Here is a 19,520-nt window from a genome sequence, read left to right as displayed (position 1 = left end):
GGGTACTGGTGGATGAAAAGCTGGACATGAGCCAGCAATGTGTGCTCGCAGCCCAGAAGGCCAACCGTATCCTGGGCTGCATCAAAAGAAGCGTGACCACCGTGACTCTGCCCCTCTACTCTGCTCTGGTGAGACCCCACCTGGAGTACTGCATCCAGCTCTGGAGCCCTCAGCAGAAGGAAGACACGGACCTGTTGGAGCAGGTCCAGAAGAGGGCCACGAAGATGGTCAGAGGGATGGAACAGCTCTCCTATGAAGAATGGCTGAGAGAGTTGGGGTTGTTCAGCCTAGAGAAGAGAGGGCTTCGGGGAGACCTTATTGCAGCCTATCAGTACTTAAAGGGGGCTTATAAAAAAAGATGGCAGCAGACTTTGTAGCAGGGCAAGAGGGAATGGCTTTAAATTAAAGGGAGGTAGATTCAGACTAGATATAAGGAAGAAATTTTTTATGCTGTGGGTGGTGAAACACTGGCACAGGTTGCCCAGAGAGGTGGTGGATGCCCCATCCCTGGAAACATTCAAGGTCAGGCTGGATGGGGATCTGAGCAACCTGATTTAGTTGAAGATGTCCCTGCCCACAGCAGGGGGGTTGGACTAGATGACCTTTAAAGGTCCCTTCCAACCCAAACTATTCTATGATTCTATGACTCCAAACAGATGTAAAATCTCTTCACTAAATGCAGCAGAAATAATCCCCACAAGTCTATTAATGTCGATATCTAATTAAGTTTTCATAATATCAAGAATTTTAGACTCAAAAGGGAATGTCAGCACAATTTGATGCCAGCAATGAGATTGTTGGCTCTTTAGGAAACAAATTAATGATCTTATAAAAGAAAGACTCTGTTGAAAGAGTATCACTTGAAGAAGACCGTGGCCTGTGTTGAATTGCATTACACTCAGTTATATTCTCTTCATATTTACTGCATGGATTTAGTCTCTTATTTATGTGAATGTCCTTTAATGTGCTAGTTAAAACTGCAGACTTTATTGCCTAAAGTCTCAGAGATACATAGGGCTTTCTGCCTCCTAGGGGAAGGAGGAGAGGAAGAGAGAACACTGTAAAACAGCTAAGTAGATATAATAGATCTCCATCTGGCTTAAGAAAAAATTGAGGGAAAAATGAGGAAAATTATTGATTAAAGTTAGAAGATTCACTCTCAATCTGAATAATTGTTACAAATGGTTTCCTGATCTTTTTTTTTTTTAAATCTCCTACTTCTAAAGTAGATGTAAGTGCCCTTCCCAACTCTGATAATGCCTAAATTATCAGGCTTCAGTATGTTACTCGGCTACTAATGACTGCCATTGCAAGAAAGATTCTGCTGATGTTCTTGTTTCATCTTAATTGCTCTTACCAGTGTTTGCAGATATATGGTTTACCTCCCAGCAGAGCTGGACAAATTATGTAAAGGGACAACAAGCTTGGGTATTTCCAAATGACATCCAAAAGCAGCAAGAAAGAATAGTGAGGTTACCATGGTACCAAATAAAAATCAAATGTGAAACAAATTAATGATCAACAAAATCAATGAGTTTCAGACCAGGGAGCCAATCATTCACAGAAATCCATTGTACATTACATTAAGATAGTAAGAGAGAAATTCTGGGATTACTATACATGAAGCACAAAGAAGGAAACACCTGTTGAGGAGTGAATAAATGTAAACAAAAACATACTGGCACAACGCTAGGAACAGACTCAACTACTTTTATAAATTAAACACTCACAGACCTTTAAGAATGAAAAACACTGGAATACCTTCATCCTGTACATTCTTATATTTCTCTCCTATACCAAAGAGGAGCTCCCTTACTCCCAAGCTACCACGTCAAATCCTCTCCTTCCTCTATTTCTTAAAAGCCTCAAAAGTTCACAGTAGTCACATATTCTCCACCCTTTAAATATTCCCTGCTTGTGTGTATCTGGTACATTTAACAGTTCATTAGCAATAAAACACTAGTTTCAAAGCCAGTGGCAGTGCTTTTCCCAGCTAGGTGCATCCCACTATGGCAAGAAAGCCAAAATACGTGTAAGCAGCAGTAATGATTAGCAGAAATTTAATATTCTCCCATTAAATAAACCACGAGGCCAAGGCCATGAAAAGTTTGTAAGACCAAATATGAGTTATTTTGGTTCCCTTGTATTTCTTGTTTCCCTAAACATTTTGCTAGGAAAAGGTTTTTTGAAATACCATCTACCTTTAATCTTTGATTCTTCATGCAAACTTGGCTAAAGGATTGTAGCCATAATACTCACTTTTCAAATTCTGGACTGCTCTGCAAGACTACCTTCAGAGGTCTCCTGAAGTTTAAATCAGAATAGACCTTATAGAAGAACATCTGTCTGTCTTCCAATAGCAAACGTTGTTTTGTTCTCCACTGCTGATAAACTTAATGGTAAAATAAGGACATTAGATGCTTCACAGAGCAACTAATTTGTTTAACTGTAAAAACACTCACAGCGCAAATTTTCTCCCACGGGCTTTCTTGCTTAAAAGCAAGTACATTAAAAACAGTGATGATAAGATTTGGGCTATAATCAAGGAGTAATCATATGTATATAAAACCAGTTCTAGTTAAATATGGACTACAGTAATTTTGAAATAGAAACCAAAAGGAGAAACAAACATTGCAAACAGTTACATACACGTTAAACTTATCAACAATGAGTGGTCTCATTAAGTTCACAGCAGACAGTAAAGTGCACGCGTATTTGCAGAGTACATATCTGGAGTTGGGACTCACTGACTGAAAATATAGACTGAAGTAAAATATTACAAAGCAGTGAATAAAAAAAATACTTCAAAGTTATTTGAATTCTAACTCACCTGCTAAAATCTGAATTCAAAAGTATTTATTTCTTCCACATCCCTGAAGACCTCAGTTAGTACAAGAAATATGGCCCTCTTCCTGAAGGCCATCAACTGTATCATCACATACTCACCAAGAAAACTTACAGCATTAAACCCCACTGATTTTGGCATAGAAAAAATCTTTTTGCTTATTACAAAACCACATCATTTATCATATAAATACAAAGTCTGATCCTGTGCCTTCCCAGTGGAATTATTCACTCATGTAAGCACTAAAGAATCAGCACATAATCTAACAGTATTTTAGGTTATTGTTTGGTTATCTTTTTGCAGTTACCTTGAAGTTTTTTCTATTGTCTATTCTCATCTTTCTTCAAAGCCTGTGGTAGTTGGTGGTATGACTCCTCAGGGGCACCAAGTCTATTCAGAAAATTATGCCAACATAACTCTAGAAACTCAAGAAGATAGGAGGTAGGGTGTGACTGGTGCTTAATTCTCATCAACAAAACCAGTGTTTTCAATACTCAGGACATTTCTGAGGAATGCAACAGAGGGCTGGTGTTTGTGAAGACTGCTTTAACCCTTATGTCTGTGATTAAAATCTGTGCATCATTCGAAAAATAAGTAAAAAGAGAGAAAATATGCACACCTTCGAAAGCAACTAAACTACATTATACTAAAGGAGGTTTTAAACTTCCTTTTAAAACTATTATTATTTTTGTGCCATTTTACATCTAATAAGCTTATCTCCAGGAGCACCAGACACACTTTTAATGCTACTTTGCTGACAAGTAAAACACAAACACTACTTATAAAAAAGGATTTGCAGATAGTCCAGGGACAGGTGATTACTTTGACAATTTAGAAGATATCCATGAAGATTAATTTATTAACAACGTAGGAAATACAGTGGAGAAAATGGTGGCCAAACGAGGGGACAGTTATGTTTTCATAAGTTAGTCAAATCAACAAAGAATCACAACAAGTATCTAAATATATATTTACTGTTCACATTGTTCTACTGTAGTTAGAAAAAAGTCTGTATTGTGAATTTCTATATTTAGTGAACAATACTGAGTGAATTTGCTAATGTAGCAATTTTGCATTACAAATACCTTGTATTGTCATCCACCTAAAGCTTACATAACAAAACAAGAGTCTTTGACAGATAAATCCCTGGTTCCTGCTGTATTATCCAGAAGAAAACAAACTTCATAAAGCTGCTTACTCTAAAGAAGAGAGACATGGAAAGGTTCCACTCCATCAAAACACCGCTGTTTCAAAGTTTCCTTTTGATCAATAGATAACTCCAAGCGAGAAAATTCACTTTTAAAGGGATTTACTAGCAAGGCATTTGAAGGAATAGAACAAAAGATTGAGAAAAGAGCATTAAGTCACTTTAGTTTTGGCTACCAAATATTTTTTCTGACAATAACTGATACTAGCATACCTGGCTTTCTATCTACATGAGGTACGTATATTTTCCTCTGATATACCGTCTCATGCAAAATTTGCCTGAAACTTAGCAGTTTGTGGCCAATATGGTAATTTTTACAGGTTAGAACAGTTGTAAATAAAAAGAACTTTATGACTAGAGCAATACACATGCAGCATGCACAGGATATGGAAAAAGCCACCCGGCCTTTTTTTTTCCTTTCTGATTGTTTGTAGATTGTAGACAAGATTGCAGAATCTTTTCTTTCTAATGCTATAATTAAATTTATTAGGGCAGTTAAATGAGAAAACTTAATTAATCTTCCTAATTTAATTTAGAATGCTTTATATGGAGACATACTATATATAAATTTAGGACACTACAAAGTTATCTTTTCCTCCTATTAAATACAATTCTATTTTTAATGGCCATAATAATTATCAGATCCCCTCTACTGTATTGTTTGATTTAAGTTTGTATAATGAGCCCTGAATCTTGAAGTGTGCTACATAACGCAGGCTATTTTCACAGCCAGTTCCAGTCTTCCCAACGGTGTAGGCAAAAGTGAATTTTTCTACCCGAGGGGTCATGAAACAAAAAGAACCTGCCAAATGACAGGAGAAGAAGGACAAGGACGCCTTCTGGGAGGGATTCCCCCAGCAGTTACCATCAGTTGCACATGTCCAGAGGCAAACCTGCAGGAGCTGCAAGCTGAGGTTTTCCAGCTCCACCACAGGCAATTTAGGCTATGGGACATTAGTATCTCATGGTCCCCAGCAGTCTGTTGAGTTTGGCAGCTGCCTATTCAGCCTGTGTCTAGAATCAGCCCTGCTTATTGTAGAATAGCTCTGCAAGGAGAGCAGTGACTGAGAGAACCTGCGTACATGCACTAAGCTACCCCCCCAAACCCACTCACAGTATCACTGCGGTGCAGCTCACCTCAGCTGTCCTGCCAGCAGAGTCATGCCCTGAATGGCATCAGAAACAAGGTAAAGCCGGGTCCCCAGCATTCACACCCACTGCTACCAAACTGCCCTTGTACAGCCTCCCTGCTCCCCACAAAAAGCATATCCCACACTTCTGTTACGTGATTCTCAATGCTGCATACGTGCCAGGTTTGCAGAGTTTTATGTTATCCACAGAAGGAGAGTAACCAACGTCCCTCCACTGCACTTGTAAATTCAGATGCTGGCCATCTGGACCCTGTGGAATAACCTTTGCTTTCACAACGAATAAAATACTTCCTGAACTGAAAAGGCTGGATGCCTTGTACCCCAGTGCAATTAGTCTCAAATGGAGAACGATGCAGACGACTATCTGCAATGGGTTTCCAAAGGTGTTAAATTAGCATCTGACCACCTGTGGGTAAGACAAGAAGAAAAGGAGCTGCTTCATCTGCACTTGTGTGGAGATGGACACTGTTGAGCAAAGGCATCCAGAAAAAGACAATGAGAAAGCTGAGGATTATTTCAGAGGTATACGTTGCAATATATTAAAGCTGGATACAATTTCAGGCTTATTAATGTTCAGCATTTGAAAAAGTTCTCTCTTGTGTAAGTTCTAAACATTGTGTTCAAATGCTAACATACTGAAATTAATTGTCTTTCCGTGAATCAGATAGGAAAGCAAAGCAGTGAATAATTTTATTTCTTCCGCTGTCCTTGGACTTCTCCCAAGTCCTAGCAGATCCAGCAGCAGTATGAGTGATTTACTAAGTCTGCATTTATTCAGGGCAGCACTTTTTTTACTGGAGGATACCTTCTATGTGCATGTTTTTGAGACCAATACAACCATAAGATGCTCACACTATGAGAAAGGATCCTCTCACAGGCCAGAGAGCATAAGTCAGAAACTGAAAAGAAGTTTTGGAATTATACTTTGAGTAAACATTTAAAGCTGACTGTTTTCCTTTATTATTAACATAAATCCAAAGTGCCACATACTGCCAGTGTCACCATAATGCAGAACGTTTTGGCATTACTCACTGTAATTGCTTATGGACAAGATATGTTTCTGAATTTATTGCCTATGAGTACCCAACAGATACAGCATCATCAAGACATTTTTTTCAGGATGATATTCAAATGTTTTTGGAACTACCTGAGGTTCTCACAGTATAATTAGTGTAAATGTAAATTAATATAAACTCAAAGACAGAAGCTAGAGCAGACTGACAAATAGGAGGGGAATCTTCCTAAAGTAAATTTTGCCTCAGCAAGCCTTTACCCTGCCCTGTGATGCAGGAGCTAAATTTAACCAGACAAGTTTTCAGATTTCTAGTTGTGGTGAGTGTTTGAAAAAAAGAAATTGTACCTGCTTTGTCCATGAATCAATGACAGCCCAGGTTTTGTTTGTGAGCCTGCCTGAGGATTCCTTTTGTCCACTCTCATCACAGGTTTCAACAGCCCTCTTCTGCTGCAGGCAGCAACCTCCTGAATTGTCCTTGAACTGTGCCATGTTCTTCCACCTGTAGAGGAAGTAAGACCCTCTAAGGGAGGTAGCAATATAAGGCCTGCTCTCTGCAGTCTGGCATACTTTTCTTTAGCAGGAGCAGAAAAAAAAAGTCACTGAAATGAATGAGCTGGTGTAGCCCTATTATTTGTGATACATCAAAACAGAAGTGTGCTGCCCACTTCTGCCAGAAGGAGGGAGCAGTTTCATGTGAATTCTCATCCACTTGTTTCCTTTTCATTTCCATTGTCTGCATGACATGAGGCACCTGGTTGTTTTGTCCACCTCCAGTGAAATAAAGTTCAGTCTGTGAATTTCAGAGCTTTACAAGAATTCAAGATCGGGACTTCCACCAGCCATTTGGTTTTGCTAATGAGGTCTCTGTGGGGATGGGGAGGTGGGGAAATGGAGGGAACACAAACAGTTACTTCAAACTGTTCACAAACCAAGGGAATGAATGCAAGGCTTAAAAAAAGCATAGTCTTGAAATGCTATGATTAGCAAGTGTGCTTAGTGTTAAGTTCTGACACCTCTTTGGTAGGTGCCGTGAATTTTCCTAATCATTTAAAGGAAAAGAAAAGCTGTCGTTTGACTGATTTTCATTTCTCATGGTTGTAAATGGATAATGGCATTGCTCTGCAAAGCTTTCACACCATGGCCTGAATTCTCAAAATACCTAATGCCTACTCAGAATATAAACATGCTGCTGTTAGGTTTCACTTTTTATGTTAATGACTTGAACCACGATTCATAACCTCCCCCAATTTTGATTCACAGAACTGAGCATTTCTTTCTGCTTGCCTTCTGCTGTATAAAGCCATCTGTTTGCTTTGAGGCAACCCAGAGTTATTACTTGTGAATGACTCTCACTAAGAACTAACAGAGACAGAATTAAGAATAACAGGAGAAAATTGGAGAAAACATGGATGCTAAATGTGCTCGGATGTTTAGGGAAGAATCCAGCAATATCTGTCAGACAGGTTTATACATTCCATCTAATAGAATAATTTCAGTATAAAGAAATATTCTGTTTTGCAAATCTTTTGCTAGACAGGCAATAACATTATTAAGTATCATCTCTAGTTCCTCTCCATGTAAAATTAACTGTCCAGGGCGATGTGAATTCAGATAAGGCAAGCCTTCCAAGTCAAAACTATGGCTCATCTGCATAGCTGGAGGTATTCAAACACAAATGATACAAGTCAGCAGGACAAATAAAGCTGTCAGGAAACTGATAGAGCATAGGGGTTGTACCAGGTCGCTCTGCAGCAAAGCTTCAATCTCAACATTTATCCTTTGGAAAGGGTATGTTGATGGTATTCTTCTATCTTCTCACTTCCACCAATTTTATGTCAGTGGTCAGCTCCATTTAGTTCAGGAATATTATTGCTGCTGAAACAGAGGAATCGGGCACTGTAATGTCTTCCGCTGTTTGTGGCACAAAGCGTGAAAGGAGTCACACAGTAAGAACATGGAAGACTTCTAAACTGGTGTGGGTAAGGACAGTTTGAAGTTGAATCTTTTGAGTTTAAAGACTGAAGTCTTTCTGTTCCTTGAGAAACAACAAAGGAAAGAATGATGAGCTGACTCAGCTAAGCAGTTTTGCAAACATCATGCTAACTCATATGACAAAATTCAACTTCACAGACAAACCTTTCCTGCAGTTTCAAATGTGGCATGCAAGCATTTCAGCTGGAAATTTCCCATACTACATTTTGCAATCAATTGTACACCATTGGCATCAAGGCCAGCTTGCAACTGGAAATGTTGCTGTTCAATTTCGACTTCACACTAAAAGAACTGACTACATTTGTGTATACTAGCCAATCCTGCTGAGAACACCAATGGAGCAAACATTTTACTCTACTACATCAGTAGTAACATGCTGTGTTTAGGATAATTTGCTGGCAAAATTTCTCTTTGCTTGTATATTTGTTAATATTTTTAAAGCAGAAATTTCCATCTACCTGTATGAAAAGCTTTTCCCTCCTTCAAAGCAATGCCTGTTGTACAGTGAGGTCTTTTTGCGTGGAAAAATCAGTTAATTTATATTAATTCATAATTCACAGTTCACACATCTTATAAAAAGAGAAAGTGCAAATTTTTTTTAAATTGTTCTTCTGTTTTTTGGATAACTTTATCCTTGTGATAAAAAAAAATCCAGTTTTTCTGCTGGGATTCTAGCCAATGTTTCACATATTGCATCAAAAAATGAAAGACTGATAATTATTGCAACTCTGGGCATTTTCTGATGATGATTACAGTTTTCTCAAGGAATCAGTAAACACCTTGATTTGGAAGGATTAATCACACATGTGGTGTTGGATTGGACAATGCCTGCTCCTGAGGGCTCTTCAGAATCCAGTTGCCAAAGATTCAGGATCTGACTTTTGTCCACTAACAGCAGACAGATATTGCTGATTCTGGGATATTCTAATTGATATTTTGGGATACACTCACTGGTATATATCTTTCATTTTGATACCATAATTCAGTTGACTTTGTTTACTGATACAATTTATTACAAAATTATCTATTTTTTCGAGTGATCAGTTTTATTTCCACTATTTAAGCTTCTTGACTTTCTGCCCAATACTTACTCTAAATACTTTCTCTTTTTACATTCTGTGAAACTCTTTCTTCCAAAATCACCAATGACCTCCATTCCTAGGACCATTGTGTTACCATCAAAAGAATACATTTGCCTTGATACATATGGATTTACTTTCTGCTATTATCATAATTAAATTTATGACTGTGTAGTTCCTATTTTCTCATATACAGTGGCATTATTCATTATGCCAGAAATTTCAAGAAGTTATTTATATAAGAATATTTATTGGAAATCTTTCAATAGAACAATTATATTGCTAGAGGAGTACCAGTACACCTACCCATCTTGTGCACTCTCATTCCAAAATAAAAATGCCTACATTAGTAGTTACATTGTCAAAGTCATACTAGTACAATGGCACTGTTAAGAGTATATTAGTGACTGGTTTTAAAGAACCTGCTTAGGGTGACTGCTGTTAATGAAGTAATTGACTTTATTAACCTCAGCAGAAAGGCTAAAATGAGTTTGGTTTTTCATATGTATGTACCAATGCCATTATTCTCTACTATTAAAAACATCACCCCAATAAATTAATATTCACATAAACATGCAACAGATGCTAATAAACTGCTGCTGCACCAAATTCAACAAGATTGAGAAAACTCCTTTCTATCAGCAGTCTACCAGGGCCACTCTCAAACCAGCAACCAGCCGCTTGTTTACAAGTGATGAGACACCTCCAGCCTGGGACCAGATGAGCAAATTCCTGCCAGAAAGGGCAGAATCATTCCCAGTACTCTCTAAGAATAATTCATCATTAAAAATTGAATGCAGTTTGTGTTTGTAATGACATCCAGCATTTAATGGTCTCAGAGTTGGCCTATAACAAGCTGGTAGAACTGGCCCTGCCTCTCCCATGGTTTGAAGGATACTCTCAGCATATACTGCCCAGAGCTGCCCCTTTGTGGGAGAAGGGTGTTGGGGGGAGTCTCGTCCCGTGTTCAGCCCAGAGCATGCTCAGGACCCGCATGCAGAGATTTAGGCAGTGGGCTGTCTCTACATGCTGTCCTCAAGGAGAAACTCATCCAGCAAGCTGTAAATATGTCAAGGCCTTTCACAGTGCTGATGTGCTGATTTTTCCTCAATTGCATCCTGTCTGTCTGTGAATCAGAAAATAGTATAACATGCTAGGCAGAAATGGACAGTTCCAGAAATAATTTGCATTCTGATAGCCAATTTCCACTTCTGATCCATTTACATCTTCCTAGGGCACGTTTGCTAAAGAAAAATAAACTCACATAGAGCACAGAGCACAGCAAAATTATTACACCATTTCAGCAGAGGCTATATGTGCTTAAAAAAAAATATGTAGGAGAAGCCAATTTATTTCTATAGAAATTCAAAAATTCTTATGCCTTTTGGAACCTAATCAAAAAGAGCCGGTGATGAATTGCTGTGACAATTTACCTCCCCCTCGCACAGTCCAGGCTCCTATTCATTACCTGAAAATTTACATTTGTGCTACAGTAGAAGCCTGCTAAATGTATAACATTGTCACTCAAATAAATTCATTCATTTAGGATGTCTCTGTCTACCAAGATGATTGCTTATAGGGCTCTATTACCTGAAACAGTTATGTTTTGCTGTATATCAAATGTTGTATCCATCTGACACACCTGTTTATAATAGAGGTTAATTTTTCCTGGTGTTTATTTTACACAGAAAACAGGAATCAGACAGTCTTAAGCCATGAAACTTTGGTGAAGAAGATTTACACTGGAGCCAAATGAAGCACCTATACCCCTTGCAAAGAGGACAGTATGTAATTCTCTCTTAACAGAAGAGCCTTGTCAGAAATCAGGGTCTTCATAGCAGAAGCTATTACAGCAGCTTTCCACAATGGAGTATCAGAAAAATTCAAATGCCTGAGTCATGTAGACTATATAGCTTACACAGCAGTGCACGCTTTTCCTTTCAGAAGCCTGTGCACCTGCTCTGACATTACTGCCAGAAACAATATCGTGCTGTTCTTCCCTACATCTCTGGGTTTGAAGTTTTAGGAAACTTGGCAGGAAATACTGCCAAGATACTGGGGAAAACATGGCACTATAAAGAAGATTGTATTCATTCTTATACTCAAAATAAGGAGGCACAAATTGGAAATGCATCAGCTTTACTTTTGTAAAGTAAAAGCTGACTAATTTAAGTAATTCAAAACTTTGACTGTGGTCTTCTTTTAACTTATTTTCCCACCATTATAATTAAGGGAATCTTTACATGTTCAGTCTTTTGTAAATCTTAGAAATCTCTCTAGATATTACCTTAGAAATTCTCCTAGATATTTTAGGTTAATGGGTAGAATGTTAAATAGCTACAAGAGTTACTACTGTTCCTTTAGCAATGAGCCAAAAAACATACATCAGACTATTTCCTTTTACAGTGTCACAGTGATCTGTTTTGTTTTGCACTTGACTTTTCTACAATTCAGGGCTTTTTTTTTTTTCCTCTCAAGACTTTGATCTGACATTTTCTAACTTTCCATCTTTTATCACTGACTTTAGAAAAAAAACAAGCAACATTTTGGGAGTGCAATGAGGAATACAGGAAGACAACAGGAACAGAAAACCTATCATTGGAAGACAGCAAGAGTCAATGAGCCCCAAAAACAACTGTTCATACATGTTGTATCCTAATAATTCAAGAGCAATTTGTCAAGCGTGTCTAATACACAGGTATCTGACAGAACAGCAAGCTACCAGGTCACCTTTGAAAAGAATAATTTGAAAGTCCACTGCAGATAGTAGCCTTTTAAGTAGGATCCTCAAAAAAACATGAAGTAAAATGGTATATAGAAAGATGGTTCAATAAGAAAAAATGGGGGAAATGGGGTATTATGAAGAAACCAAATTAACAAGGAAGGCTTAAATGACTTATAAAGGACATTAATTTGTGCCAATCTTCCAAGATTTTGAACACAAACCTTCAGAATTGTAATTTTACAAGCTGAACTGGACTATTGTTCTTTCTACATCTTGTTTATATTTGCTATTCTTGCAGTATCAGGGCTTGTTTCATTGTGATGTCCAGGTAATGAAACTGAGATCTGAATAGCAATGTTTGTATCTAGCATTAACAGACTGAAAGACTTACTAAATATACTTTGTAACCTCTGTCTTTCAATTTATACTTTCCAAGTGATGTGCTGTCATCATTAATTACGCTAACAAATAAATACAAATGTTTTGATGTAATAAAATACTGTACACATCAGATAACTGCCTGATTATAGTCATTTTATTATGATCAATCATTATTTTCACCTCTCTTCTAAAGAGGATAAACTCTCTCTGACAAATGGCTATTGTCAAAATCAGCAGAAAATAACTTGCTTTCAGGCTTTTAAGAGGAAGAGTACTTTACATGTAACTTTGTAAAAAGTACAAGCCGCTGAAAAGATCTGACATTGTCCTTTAGCGTTTACTTCCCTCTTTTTCAAATCACTGAATAACGCAAACAGGAAGCAGATTTTCAGTTAATGTCATGAAGAATTTGAACCTTAAAAGACAGATTCAGAGATGGCAGAGAGATGCTGACAGATATCCCAGTCTCTTTCCACAGGAGGATAGGATAAATGAGAGGAATAGGAAGCTCTCTAAATACCTGAGTATTTATGCAAAAGTGATAGGTGCCCTTAGCACTTAAAATAGATGCACAGTGGACAAGGCATAAGATTGGAAACTCAGTATTAGCCAAAGTATTTGCACTGTTTTGGTATAAAAAATGAAAATTGGTAGCTTTCTCAACTTCTTTAATCCATGCTCTGAAAAATGTTTGGAAAAGGTAAGTTTGCCAGCAGGAAGCAAAAATGCCATAAAAGACATTCATGTGGTTGTGTTTGTCAGGAATATCTTTGCACCCCATTTGAACACTCTTCCAGCAGTTGCACTCTGCTCTCTGTGCTAAGGGCTGGACTCTTAGAAGTTTCCCCAAACTCCTTTTGTGCCAGGCACTTAAATACCTCTAAATATAAGCCACATATGCCCTAGATAATTTATTGGAATATAAAATAGCAGCTAGCTGGTAGAACTGATTTTAAAATCCCTGTTGAAATTTCACATGAGTAAGCCTTGTTTCCTGATCAGATGAATTCAAAGCAATAGTTTAGGGCCAATATTCACCCTAATTTAGAATACTGCAGCAAGGTCTAGATACCTGGTTGTTTAGGACATTCCATCTACAATTCTCCTTCCCTTCTTCCTATTTCTGTCCTAATGCCACCTAATTCTTTACATTGATCTGTTTCAGGCCTTCATCATCAGCCTGAGAAAGAGTTTTCTGTGGGTCTAAAGTACCCAGCATAGGTGCCTTTGATGATACTATCAACATAAATAAATAAAGAAATACATTATTGCCATCGTAAGAGGGAGTTAAACATCCTTTGTGTTTAAGGGCCAGACTGACTTTGTTGTGGCCCTTTGCAAAGGAACAAGTCTCAAATAACAAACAGCAAACACAACCCATAAGTAAGTGTTCTCACACTAACATTTCAAGGAGCAAAAACCCTACTAAAGTCATAGTAAGCTCAATGATAATGTGTGAACAAAGAATGGAGGTTACGTTCATCACATAACTTGTGAAGAGCTAACATGTAAACATTTAAAACTCCAGTTTCAATTCTCTGAGGTTTGGAAGCTTTCTATAAATTTCCGCTGGCACAGTTTCCACTTTTAACATGGTTGTACTTAAATAGAGAGGGATGGGGAAGTAATGTTACATTATCTGGAGAGCATACAAAATTTCTTTAGAGAAAGAAGGATACGCAATGTCATGAATCTCTCAAGTCTCTCTCTCTCAAGTTTATCAGATAGAGAGTGGAAAAGGGAATCTGGTGCTTCCTGGGAAAATGAAGGGTTTCCCAGCTGCCTAGTGTTATAGTTTGAACCGGAAGATAGCAGGCTGAAAAAAAATAATGCTGCTGCCATTCAGCAGTCCCTCAGCTGATCACTAGGCTGGAAAATAAACACAGTAATACAACAGATAACTGTGGGAAAAGATAATAGTGAGGAAGAACAAAAGCCACAGGAGTAAAACTCTTATATTTTTGATAGGTAGGTGGACAGAAAGACCTGCGGAAGACTTTGGACACACACAGTGTGATTCCTACTGAGACCTGAGTGCCTCAAATGTGTGAGCAAGGGACACAATACAATGCAGAAGTAGCAGTCCCTGAAGGACAAGTTTTCTCCCTGTGGAGCTAAGTTTCCCTTCCCTGCAAGCTCTCAGGTTAACTTTGCTGCCTTACAGCTGTCAAGCCTACTGCCTTCTGGGATGCTTCAAAATAAGTTTTATGGGAAACTTAAGGGTTCTTTGCTACTTATCTTCTCATACTATGGGTTCCACCATAGGAAAGTGTGGCCCACCTCATTGTATTTTCATACATACTCTATGTTGTGCTGTTTTATTAGTAGAACCTGGAGTGTTAAAACAGGCTTTTGCTGTTTACATTTGCAATCCCTAGATAAGAGGCACTTAAATAAGAGAGGCTGGTCTAGATGCTGATCGTGGTTAGATTTTGCACAGACATTACTGAACGTGACACCTCTCACATCCTTACAAGACATCCCACAGTTGTTATCATTCTCCTGGTCTCTTAAGATCAGATGCTGCACGTAACTGCCCTTCTCAGCCTCTGAGCAGCTGATATTGGCTGGTCCAACAGATCTCTGTAGAAAATAACAGGTTTTGGTAAAAATATTCTGTGGTCATTGGTCCAATCACTTAGATGACCTTAGTAAAATGTGGTTCCTTGTTAAACAATGGGAATAACTGTTTCATCTCCTGTTTCTCAGGAACGGGCACGATGATTCAACCACTGTGTAACAGTTGAAACAAAGTCAGTCAAGCAAACGAAATAAAATGTCTTAACTTATTCTCCACTAAACTTAAGGGGTATAACAATAAAGTTGCTTAGGTATGCTGCTTTATAAAACCTCAAATAAAAAAATTTTAAACCGTGCCAAAGCCAATGACAACATCTGTCTGAGATCACAGATATCAGCCTGTTCAGAGTTAAATGGCAGAAACTTTTGATCTAGAAATTCCTTTCCATCCAAAAATCTAGGAACACTTTATCATAGACAGAATAAGAAGAAAATTAAAATAAAAAAGCAGCAGCAGCAAGAGTTAAGAGAAAGTGGCCAAAGCACAGCAAAGAAATGAAGGCAGTGGAGAATAGCTTTTTGATACCTTATTTGCTTCCAGAATTATGTTAGTCTAATAATATTGTACATCTTTAGAGAGAGACAAACTGATGGCATTGAGTTTGGCATATTCTCAGCCAAGTGTATTAGGAATGCCTCATTCACCAGAGAGAGATTTAACAGAATATGATGTTTCTATTTGTATTACTCCTTTTTATTTCCTTTGATTTATGAACTTTGAATATGCAGCTTACAAGTCATTTGTAGCAGAGTCTCACAGTTCAAAAAATGAAGAGATTATCTACCAGTTCAAATGGGATTCAAATACTGGCCCAGGACCCACTTACTTACTGTGTACTGGAAAGGTGGCTGTTGTCAAGGGGCAGCTGGGATCTTCACCTAACAGACTGAAATCTCCATAACTGTGAAGCTGTCACAGCTGATTAAAATATCCACCTCAGCATGAGATGAAGAGGCAAGTGGGGTGAATGGACAGAAATCTTTGGCCAGCACAGTCATTAGCCTGTTTAAATCTATACAGTAGACCACACAGTCAGCTTAGAGGTGAATAAACACTCTCTCTCCTCCCTGACCTTTCCACCCAGGCACCCACTATTTGCGACTTGGGCCAGACCGAGGATCTAGCTCATGGCATTTGGCTGTCCTTCACAGCATTTTGGAGAGTGAGGTCAAAGGAGACAACCTGATCATTTAGTCTGACCTTCTATAATACATATTCCACTGTAAAGCCTTATATCAGGCCCAAAGACTGCAGAGCAAAAAATTTACTCTTAAAACACAGCCAGAAAACAAGGTAAGATGAAGAAGGTACCAGCGTCAGAGACTCCAAGGAAGACACAGTCAGAGAGGCAGAGGAAGCTAAACCCTTTGGAAGAAAAAAAGAAATCAAACCCACTGGTGCACACATGCATTAATGTTTAACCTTGGTGCACTCTTATAGGATGCATTTTGTGATATTCAGAATATTCTGTGAGAAAGGCAATATTTTTTGCAGGTCTGATATGAAGTTCGGGTATACATGTTGAATTAAATATTGTTCTCTCTTGAAGAATTATAGCTTTTATCTCTAAGAAAAACAAACTAAAATAATAAATGTGCTACTTTTGATTATAAGTTAGCAAAACTTCTTTGTTGCTAATGTTCTCTGTGCTCCAGCCTCTGAAACACCGAATGCTCTCAACTGCGTGTTTAGTCTCTGACCCTCACAGGATCAAGACTGAAGCCAGACAGGATCCTGCATTAGCTCTTTTCAGCTAAGTAGTCTTACAAGCAGGGTGGTAAGTGCTGTATTGGATAGCATGATGTGTTACATGGCAAGAACAACAAAAATTCCTCTTATATCCCTGTCTCGTCAGAAGTCATTCTGCTCAAATTAAAAAAAAAAAGTTTTCTAGTCAGCTGTGAATCTGTAAACTAGGTGCTGGAAGATACGTTTTGAAGATTTTCTCTGGTCTAACTTTCAAAGTAACATCAGGATTTCAGGGAGTCTTGCATGTTTATTTCAGACAACACAAATATACCATGACTGCTTTAGTAGTCTTACCCATCTGGTTAGAAAGCTATTCCTGTAGGTGAGAGACCTTCCTCTCCTGCTGTGAGACCTAAGTGTTAGCAGGTCTTCTCCTAGCTCTTGTCAGCTAAATAACAGCTCTGAGAACAAACATCTGTCTTCTACAGGATGGCGTAACCACTACTGAGTTACACTGACCTAACTCTAGCACAAATTCTTTTCTAACCCTTGCACTATCCTACAGATCATCTCCTCATACACACAGAAAATGTTTTAAGAATAAGTATTTAGTTAAAAACCGTCAGTTTTAACTGCCCTAATGTTGCCATCAGTACCGCACAACTGAAACCGGTTGTACAACAAACTCCTAGTATGACGGTATTCATGAGAAGAAGATCCAAGAACCGGTGAACCAGATTCTCTGCTTATGTCAGCGCAAGGGCTCTGACCGGTTCTAGGCAGCCAGAGTTTTCTCCCCACATGGGGAACCATAGCAGGGGCGACCAGACTAAAGAAGGCTCCAGTGAAGCCTTCCTCAGAGATAGGTGGTGAGAACTTCAGCTGGTATTACCTGCAACTTGCTATTTGTTGACATATAGAAGGAATATTAAACAGACACCAATAGGCATCTACAGTGGCTTAAACAATTTGAAAGCATTCAACTTGTGGTGTTCCAATTCAGACTGAATTACTTAATTTGGAAATGACCACTTTATTACTTAGATATTTATGCATGGAAATAGGTACATTGTTCTGAGCAGAGCAGAAAACATTAGTTCCTATTATATTTATTATGCAGTAAACATTGAGGTTACAGAAATTACTGTTACTCAGAAGGGAATTCCCTTAAAGTATACATACAAAATAGGAAATGAGAATGCTAATTCATAATTCTTGTGACAGGCTTGAGCTGAAAAAGTGATTTGTAGAAAACTACTTAAAAGTATGTAGCATTGAAAATGAACTGCAATATCTGCAGAGATTTTACTGAGTTATTCAGTAAGGAATATAACGGCATGTTTTTAAGGTAATACAGAAAAGGGTCAATATATCATTTTACATGACCTAGTAGCTTTTTGGTACATATGTTCACATGTTCCTTGTACCACTACACAACACCATCATCCTGATGTTCACATTTAAGCTTTTTAAAGTGTTTGACTTGGACATAGTTCTATGAGAGACCATATGGGTTGCTGAGTCAATCTCCTGCTACCCACATGCATTCACATCACATACCGCTTTTTTATAATTTGATTAAAGCTTGACATGCCTGCCTTATTGCATGCCCTGTTAATGCAGATAAGATATTTCAAACTATCTTGCATTTATTTGCAGGGAAGGAACATGCATACAAGTAGGACTGTTCACAGCTGTACTCCTGCACTCTACCTTACATATTCCCATACCACCGCTACAGCCCATACCACTTCACAGGTAAGTGAACTAGACCCTTCCTATTCTGTCCTGTGTATTAATAGTTAAGGCTGCTCATACATAGGGATGAGCAGAATTTGCCCCATGCAATATCTGCACTGGTGAAAAAGATGCAGAAACCAGATGGATCTCAGCAAGACCTCAGTGTTCAGGCTGTGGTTGAGAAGCCAGCCATTAAGGCATGAAAAAACAAAAAAATCATAAAATCAGCAAGCACTATAGAGCTAATAAATCACTGAATCCCAGAGTGTCATGATTTTAGTGCCCTTTCAGAAGGTATCAGTGTTATGATAGCTACAAAGTGTTTCAACATACCCAGAAAAAATGCAACACGTACAACTCAAGGTATCCGCAGAAGGACTACACTCTCAGGAAGTTCCCAGAGTGTGTGGGACTGGTTTTTAATCCTTACACTGAAACAGTTCCCAAAGGGTCCCATTTATTTAGGCCATGCCAGCTACTCCCCTGCATATCCTGCAGTCACTGGACAAGGTCCAGAGCACATGTTCCTAGGGTCATATTTCCATTTGGGACATGTGGAACCTGCCCTGCTTTTCCTTGGCAGCTGAGTAAGAGCCCTTCTCCACCCTTCCTATAATCCTCTGCTATCTGTAATTCCTGCCTGACTCTTTTCAAATCATAATTATTTTCCTAATTTTGAATTAATAACGAGACAGCCATCTCCACAATCACTACATTGTTCCCTGTTTTAATTTGGCCATGGAAGGGAAAAGCAAGCACATGTACTTTTTATGTTTTTCAGTGGTCTTTAAAGCAAACAATACAATACTGCCTATTGTGTTGAAGCCAGATTCAGCCTACACACATCTTGAGTCAGACTGGGACAGTAGCAACTTTTCTTCACCTTGCCTTTTGGTGGTGTGCAAGTGGCCTGGATCAGAAGGAGATTAGGGACTCTGTGTAGAAACAGGGTCCACACAGATTCCCCCATTCCTCATTCACAGAAAACTGAGACAGAATCAGTTCTAAACACATCAATGTAACAAATGTAAACCACTCTTTTTGGAAGGAGGTGAGGGGGCAGGGATAGGAGAAGGGTGTTATTGTAAAGAATCGAACAGAATCAATTGAGTGGT

General features: G+C 38.4%; 1 long non-coding RNA gene across 5 annotated transcripts in view; it reads right to left on the bottom strand.

Annotated features, from left to right (window-relative positions):
• Positions 1-18,832, bottom strand: part of LOC103914455 — a 36,417-nt gene extending 17,585 nt beyond the window's left edge. Inside the window, exons 1-5 of one of the 5 annotated variants that reach the window (XR_663466.1) lie at positions 18,739-18,832; positions 6,564-6,717; positions 3,153-3,350; positions 2,831-2,941; positions 2,260-2,392 (exon numbers count right to left, since the gene is read on the bottom strand). This is a non-coding gene — a long non-coding RNA (uncharacterized LOC103914455). Of the gene's footprint in view, positions 1-2,259; positions 2,393-2,830; positions 2,942-3,152; positions 3,351-6,563; positions 6,718-15,806; positions 15,958-18,738 lie in introns of those variants that run through there. The other 4 variants (XR_663464.1, XR_663465.1, XR_663468.1 and 1 more) reach the window with 4 other exon arrangements.
• Between the last annotated feature and the right edge of the window lie 688 nt (positions 18,833-19,520).

The sequence above is a fragment of the Pygoscelis adeliae genome, unplaced genomic scaffold (genome assembly GCF_000699105.1).
Source record: "Pygoscelis adeliae isolate BGI_AS28 unplaced genomic scaffold, ASM69910v1 Scaffold83, whole genome shotgun sequence".
NCBI classification, from domain to species: Eukaryota; Metazoa; Chordata; class Aves; order Sphenisciformes; family Spheniscidae; genus Pygoscelis; species Pygoscelis adeliae.
This window is presented reverse-complemented; position numbering and strand designations above follow the sequence as displayed.